The 7,768-nt window shown below is 42.6% G+C and overlaps 1 pseudogene; it reads right to left on the bottom strand.

The window, feature by feature from the left end:
* Positions 1-6,899: 6,899 nt before the first annotated feature.
* Positions 6,900-7,531, bottom strand: LOC148871319 (large ribosomal subunit protein uL11 pseudogene; annotated as a pseudogene).
* Positions 7,532-7,768: the final 237 nt, after the last annotated feature.

Here is a 7,768-nt window from a genome sequence, read left to right as displayed (position 1 = left end):
ATAGAAGACCGTCTGTCTTCTTGACTCAAACTAGCTGTGGTGGCTAACCTTCCATCCTCCTCCTATTTGACCTCTCTCTTTCTCTCTCTCAAGAGGGCATAATGATGTAGGCTTTCCCACAGAAACTAACTTGTGGCTCTAAACAAAAAGAGAAAGTGAGGGAAATCGAAGGACATTGAATAGAGAGAGAAAATCAATCTGAGAACGTTAGTAGACTGAAAGAGGATAATTAGATAAGAATGGTCAATGTGAATTACTGATTGACAAGGGGTTTAAATACAAAGCTAGTGGATTACATGATAAGTATAGTGGTTAGGATAACTCTATCTGAGATAGAGTTTGTGATAAACAATAACTCTAGAGGATAAACTCCCTGAATTACAACTCATGCATGATCCATGCAAAGGTGACGTGAGTGTGTGAGATTCTAACTAGCCCCCTCAAGCGATGTTGTGCTAGCCATGGAGAGCTTGTCACATAAGAAAGAGAAGCACCAAACAAAAAGGGGCTTGGTGAAAACATTTGTCGTTTAATCAATGGTGGAGAGGAATCTAATCTCAACGAGGCGACATTGAACTTTGTCCCGTACAAAGTGATAATCTAGCTCAACATGCTTGCTGCGAGAGTGTAGAACGGGATTGGAGGCCAGGTAGGTGGCGCCGATATTGTCACGCCACAAGACTGGAGAAGATGTGGGGGAGAAGCCCATTTCAGAGAGGAGTATTTGAATCCAGACTAGTTCGGTAGCAAGGATGGCAAGGGACCTGTACTCCGCTTTAGTGCTTGACCTGGAGACGGTGGAGTGTTTCTTAGAGGACCATGATATGAGGTTGGGCCCATAGTAGATCCAATAACCACCATGAGATCGTTGGTCATCGAGGGACCCGACCCAATCCGAATCACTATAGCCATGAATTTGAGTCGAGGGAAAGCAACAAATATGAAGCCCAAGGGTGTAGGTGTGCTTGATGTAGCGTAGGATACGCTTGACAGCAACCCAATGGTTGACCATGGGCTTGGAGATGAACTGGGCCACCTTTTTCACAGAGAAAGCCAGGTTTGGACTAGTTACAGTCTGGTACTGTAGAGTGCCGACCATGCTTTGGTACAGTGTTGGATCATCAAAGATGTCTGAATCATCAAGGGAGAGTTTAGTAGTAGCTGCCATAGGAGTGGTACATGGTTTAGCATCTACCATGTGAGTGCGATGAAGAAGATCCAAGGCATACTTGGACTGAGAGAGAATCATGCCATCAACAATGGGTTGAGACTTAAGCCCAAGAAAGAAATGCAAAGGCCCAAGGTCCTGTAGAGAGAATTCAAAAGCAAGAGCTTGAATGAACTGATCAACAAGAGCGGGGTTGGAGCCAATGATGATGATATATCATCAACGTAGATGAGCACCAAAGTGATGTCATGAGGTGTGTAATGAATGAACAATGAGGTGTCAGCCTTGGACTCAATGAAATCATGAGTGGCTAAACAATTGTGGATCTGAGCGAACAAGGCCCATGGAGGCTGTCGTAAGCCATATAGAGAGTGATGTAATCTGCAGACATGACAGGGTAGGATGGATGTTGAAAACCGGGTGGTTGACTCATGTAGACTTCCTTGGTTAAGTAGCCATGAAGGAATGCATTGTTGACGTCCTGTAGGGATGAGAGATCCATCACATGGATAGCCAAACCCTACAAGAAGATGGGGCAAATTTTCAAAAATTTCTCTCTCCCATCTAGGAATCGTATTCCCTATTTTAGAAAACTGCATTTTCAATGATCAATCTTGAACTAAACTGGACCAGATCTGAAACCAAAAGGGAGGAGCGGGATATACCTGATACGAAGTAGAAGTAACTCCCAATGAAGGTGTTCACGCCCAATGACAAAACCAAAACCCGCTTCCACTGAAGATGACACAGTGTGTAGTGAAGTAGGATCATCAAGATAGCTTTTCAGCAAGAACCGAATTCTTCAGCAAGAATGGAGTAGAGGGCTGGTGAGCACAACTTCAGATTGCTTATTCTACCAAGAAGCAATATCAAGAACAATTCTTCATCACTCCCACAAGTGGAGATCGAACTGGGTAGGGGCGGCAAGAACAGGGAAGAACTCTACAGATTGTTGTGTTGTATATTCTGTATCTGAGGAATTTGCCCCCCTCTATTCATATCCTTCTTAGGATCAGCCTCCTAATCTAATTAGGAGAGAGTTCCTTAATCCAAATATGATATTTGGATCTGGACTCTTGAATGAATAAGACTTATCTTATCCTTCAGCTAATCCTAATCATATTATAAATCCTATATTGCCTCCTTTTTAATTAACTGATTTAAGCCTAGTTTGAATTGGGCTTTAAGCCCATTAAGTTTATGTGCTTACTTAACCTCTTAAATTACTACCCTTTGGCTCACTTTGTATGGCATGGGACTCAAACATTGATCTACACATCAGCCACAGGGGTTTAACCCAGCCTCCGTTACAAGGCTTGGCTGAATTCACTGTAGGACACAGTGAACCCCTGAGTCCATCACCATGGGCTCTTAATGTGCCCAACATTTACACTAAATGGTCCTTAGGTCCAACCACCTTATGAAAACCCAAGGACTGTGGGCAGATGCAAGATTAGCCCATCAGGTATTACCCTCAATGGTCTTACATTTAACCTCTCAACCCATAATGATCAAACACTGCCTGACAAGAGAGGACATCTTCCTCGGCTGCAAGGAACAGTGTTGCACTCTCTACTCACATGGATCCCGTGAATTAAAACCTTTTACAAACATTTTTAAAACCATAATATATATATATATATATATATATATATATATATGTGTGTGTGTGTGTGTGTGTGTGTGTGTGTGTATCTCTATATAAATATGTTTTGCAAAACCAATTTCAATGGTTGAAATCAACTGTCGGCAGTCAAGGTTTACATCAGAGAGAGTGCATTCGCCGATCATTCACTTTGTATGACAACATGTCACTATGATCACCCATTCAGATGAATTCTCAGACTGTCCCAACATACCTAGGTTTTGACCACCTCTAAGGATCTCATTGATTGGTATATCAAAGATGGCCCGTTCAAACACTTAGTGCAGTACCATAATCGAGTCTAGGGTTCAAGTGTAACATTTCAGTTTTGCCCATCTATCCCAAAAGTCCAGGGCAATATTGGAATTTTGGCCCGATTTAGGGTTTTAAGAAAACCCACACTGCATGTACCTCAAGTCTCACCCTAGCAACTGAGACAAACCACCCCAACCAACTTGGTGGCACATCAGTACTAGCCTTGGTAGGATAAATCTCTCCAGATTTATCCAACGTCTGTGAAGATTCTAAACTAACACAAATCTCATAACTGTCCAATTTAAGGGTATTACACAGAAACACACCACAATGACATGAATCAATTATGTACTTTATTCATTTACAATAAATGTCAAAAAGTACATCAATCTGATTGGAGCTAAGGGAATACACTGTCCAACACATCCAACTGATGGCTAGATTAGGACTTGGACATGGCAATGGAGAGAACCAACCTGATTGTGCATGGTTTAACAACCGGGCTAAAAGTGTTCGAAAAATCAATCCCCTCTTGTTGATGATACCCTTTGGCAATGAGATGTGCTTTGTATTGTTCAATGGTACCATCAATGCGGCACTTAATTTTGAAGACCCAACGACAACCTGCAATATTTTTGTCCTGTGGCGGAGGAACAAGAGACCAACTTTGGTTCTAAACTAGTGCAGAAAACTCGGTATTCATAGCATCATGCACAATTTGAGTAAAGCAAGTGGGCTCAACGTCAATGGTGACCAAAATGAGAGCATATCTGGGATTTGGTTTGAACACCCCAGGTTTTGAGCGGGTCTGCATACCATGAGTAGGAGCGGAAGCAGAGGCCGGGAAGCCGTCGGATCCGGATCTGGAGGTGTAGAAGGAGCGACAGTTCTAGACTGCATCATGGAAGACTCGGGGGAGTCCACAGGAGAGTGGGCTGAGGGAAAGAGAGAATGGGCCGGTGAAGAGACTGTAGTGGGCTGTGAGATGACCCATTGCTGTAAGAGAAAGATGTCTCATCGAAGACCATATCATCAGAAATGTAGAGACGACCAATAGATTTATGCAAGCATAGATAACCCTTGTGATGAGAGTTGTACTTGAGGAAAGTGCATTGAAGAGTATGAAAATCAGACTTGGTGCAGTTGTAGGGACACATGTTTGGGTAGCAATCACACCCAAAAGTTTTGAAGCAACTGTAATCCGGGGGGCATCCAAAGAGTAGCTCGTATGGAGACTTGTGGTCAAGAAGCAGAGTCAGAAGGCGATTGATTAAGAAAGCCGATGTGGCAAAGGCTTCACTCTAGAATTGTCAAGGGAGCTTGGCATTGTCAAGGAGTGTTAGTCCGATATCTACAATGTATCGGTGTTTATGCTCAATGACGCCACTGAGCATGAGCATGTGGGCAACTGTAGTGGTGTACAATTCCGTGTTCCTGTAAATAATCATGAAATTTGTGGTATTCGCACCCTTCATCAGTGTGTAAGATTTTGATGGGCTGATTCAGTTGTATTTCAATCATGGTCTGAAATTGAATGAAAATAGACAAGGCTTTAGATTTCATATGCAAGGGCAAAATCCAAGTGAATCAACTAAAAGCATCAATAAATTCAATGTAGTAACGGTGACCATTATTAGAGGGCACAATAGAAGGCCCCCATAAGTCAGAATGGATAACATCCAAAGGAGCATACACACTAATTGATAAAGGTGGGTGAGGGAGGCAATGAGACTTACCACAAAGCGTAGGAAGAGAAAAAATCTTAGATGGACTTGGAGTCAACTGGTAAGTTGTGTTGCTGAGTGATCCGCTGAACTACGCAGTGTTGAGGATGCCCGAGGCATTAATGCCAGCCATCAATAGTAGTACGTACCCCCAGCATGGCCACAAGTCCCTTATTCAAGCTACGAGAAGAAGAAATAGAGATTTGATAGAGGCCATCCTTAATCGGCCCTGAAAGGATAGGTGGTCCCCGAATTTTGTCATTCACAACAAAACTAGAATCATCAAACTCAAAGAGTACATTATTATCTTGGCAAAACTAATTAACAGATATTAGATTTTTGGTGATGTCAGGTACATGAAGGATATTATTTAAGTGCAGTATACAGGAAGAGGTATGTCCAATGTGTTTGATGTCCAAACCTATCCCGTTACCTACGGCTATCTTGTCATTGCCATTGTAATCAAATTGAAGAGAGAGATTGCCAGGGTCGACTGTAAAGTGATTCGTGGAACTAGTGTCCGGGTACCAATCTCCATTAGATGATCCATAGTATTGGATGCAACGAGAGCCTTAGGTGGTGTATTACTTCTGGATGCTTGAAACTGAGATCAAAGCGGTGGAAGCAAGAAAGAACAGAATTGGAAACTTTGCCATAGACCTAGCAAGTGACCTTAGGTTTAGACTGGGTTGTGTTATTGTAACGACCCTTACCTCTGCCACCACGTGAAGAGGGGTTGCCACCACGACCACCCCGATGAGAGTTGGGTGGGCGAGCTCCAGGTTTATGAATAACCGAATTGGCGGAGAACTGAGTGTTAGTGATGGCAGAGTGTTGGCGGTTGAGTTGAAGCTCGAACTGATGGAGAAGACTATGAAGTTTTTTGAGAGAGAGAGAGAGGGTCGTGTCTGGTGGTGATGGCAATGACAAGTGGGTCATAGTCTGGTCCCAGACCTCCCGTGGTGTAGAGGATGATGTCATTAGATGAGAGACCTTGGCTGGTAGCTTCAAGGGCATTTGTGTAGCCTTTGACCTATTGCAAATAGTCAGTCATCGACTTGGAGCCTTCGTGGAGATAGTGAAGATCATTTTTAAGTTGCATGATCTTGGTTCGTAAGAGAGAAGCATATATATGAGTCAAGATCATCCAAGCATCGTGAGATGTTCTGCAACTGACAACCTGAGTGAGGACTCCTTCAATGAAAGTCGCAAGCAACCAACTGAGTAATAGCTTGTTTTGGATATGCTAAGAGGTGAACAACGGGTTCACAGTTTTGACACCAGAGGTGTCTATTGTATTACAGAGGAACTGAAGGGGACATTGGGGGGAGCCATCGAGATAGCCGAATAGGCCCAATCCTTCAAGCATGGGTTGGTACTAGGCCTTTCACAACAGGTAGTTGTGCATATCTAGTTTTACTGAAATAAGATGGGTTAGCGGTCATGGCTCTGATGCCAAATGAAAGAGGATAATTAGATAAGAATGGTCAATGTGATTTAGTGATTGACAAGGGGTTTAAATACAAGGCTAGTGGATTACATGATAAGTACAATGGTTAGGATAACTCTATCTGAGATAGAGTTTGTGATAAACAATAACTCTAGAGGATAAACTCCCTAGAGGATAACCTTATCATGAATTACAACTCATGCATATGATCCATGAAAAGGTGACGTGAGTGCATGAAATTCTAACTAGTAGGTCCTCCAATTTCTACATCGGAGGAGCTAGTGCAAGGGAGCAAAGTCTACATCTCTACAAGAGAGCTAACGACCAGCGGGTATGGTTGGGTTTTAGGGATTGAGAAAGAACTAGTGAAAAAAGGAGAAGAAGGGAGTAGAGAGGGAGGAAAGAGTTTGGTTAAGGCGGCATGGCATCGGCAATACTAAAAATGTTGTGATGGGAGAGCTGAGTGTGCAAGCTTTTAATAGGAGAGAGAGGGGGTTGCAACAATGGCAGTGATTTATTTTGAACAAGAAAAAACAAGGGAACCAGTGGAAAAGTAAATCTCTCTAAAATTCAAAAGTAAATAAGTGAAAGAAAAATGGAAGTTTGGGGAGAACAACATGTAGTGAATCGGCAGTCCTTATATCAAGTGTTTCAATCCTATGGGATCTCAACATCGCCATTAGTAATTTTCTACTACAGATCCTTCAGATTCTTACCGACAACCGTGCATCCAACAGAAACGCATGTTCACAATATCTTCTTTATTGTTCCCATCAAATCCTTTTCCATGGATCCCAGCCTCATAATCTCTGCAATCTCAATAACATCATCAAGAGAAATGTTTCTTGTGTGCTTAATATTCTTAGTCTTCTTTCGATCGTGTTCATACTATTTGAGGGCTTTGACAACAAGGGTGGCGGCTAGTAACACAACTAAGACCTTTGATAACAAGGGCTTTGATAGCAAGGCCCTTCCATTCCTTGGCAGTCTCCTTAGCAATATCTTCTTCAACCTTCTTGGGAGAGAGACTGAGTGGCCCGATGTTCGGAGCAAGAAAACTTGCAACACCGACCTCACCACCAGTGATGTGAATGTAGACATCAACGACCTGGGTAGGGTCGAACTTGGGAGGAATGGCTGAATTTACAAAGACAAAACTTAGGGTTCTAAAACCAATTGGAGGGAAATGAGAAGAAGTCAAAGTGGAGCCCCATGAGAAAGTGGGTTGCTAACATTTTTAGTTTTCTGGGTTCGTTGGATAGAGATTCATTTTACAGATCACCATCCATTTCTTTGATATATTTTCTTATCTTTTTCATTCTGCAATATATCAGATCTTATTGCGCGATAAGATGAGAGGAGGTTTGTGGCAGCTTAGGCAGTCCATCACTCACCGCTTCGCTTAGACTAATAAGAAGGAGATGGAGGTGCTTCATAAAGCCGCTAGTTGTGCCATAACCAAGTGCAATTCATTTCTCTCTAGATGATTTATTTAAAGTATTAAGGAAAGCTCTCCAGATGGTAAC

Source organism: Nelumbo lutea, chromosome 2 (assembly GCF_056320005.1).
Source record: "Nelumbo lutea isolate HS-2025 chromosome 2, American lotus-T2T, whole genome shotgun sequence".
Lineage (NCBI taxonomy): Eukaryota > Viridiplantae > Streptophyta > Magnoliopsida > Proteales > Nelumbonaceae > Nelumbo > Nelumbo lutea.
Note: the sequence above shows the minus strand (reverse complement) of the source record. Positions and strands in the feature narration are given on the sequence as shown.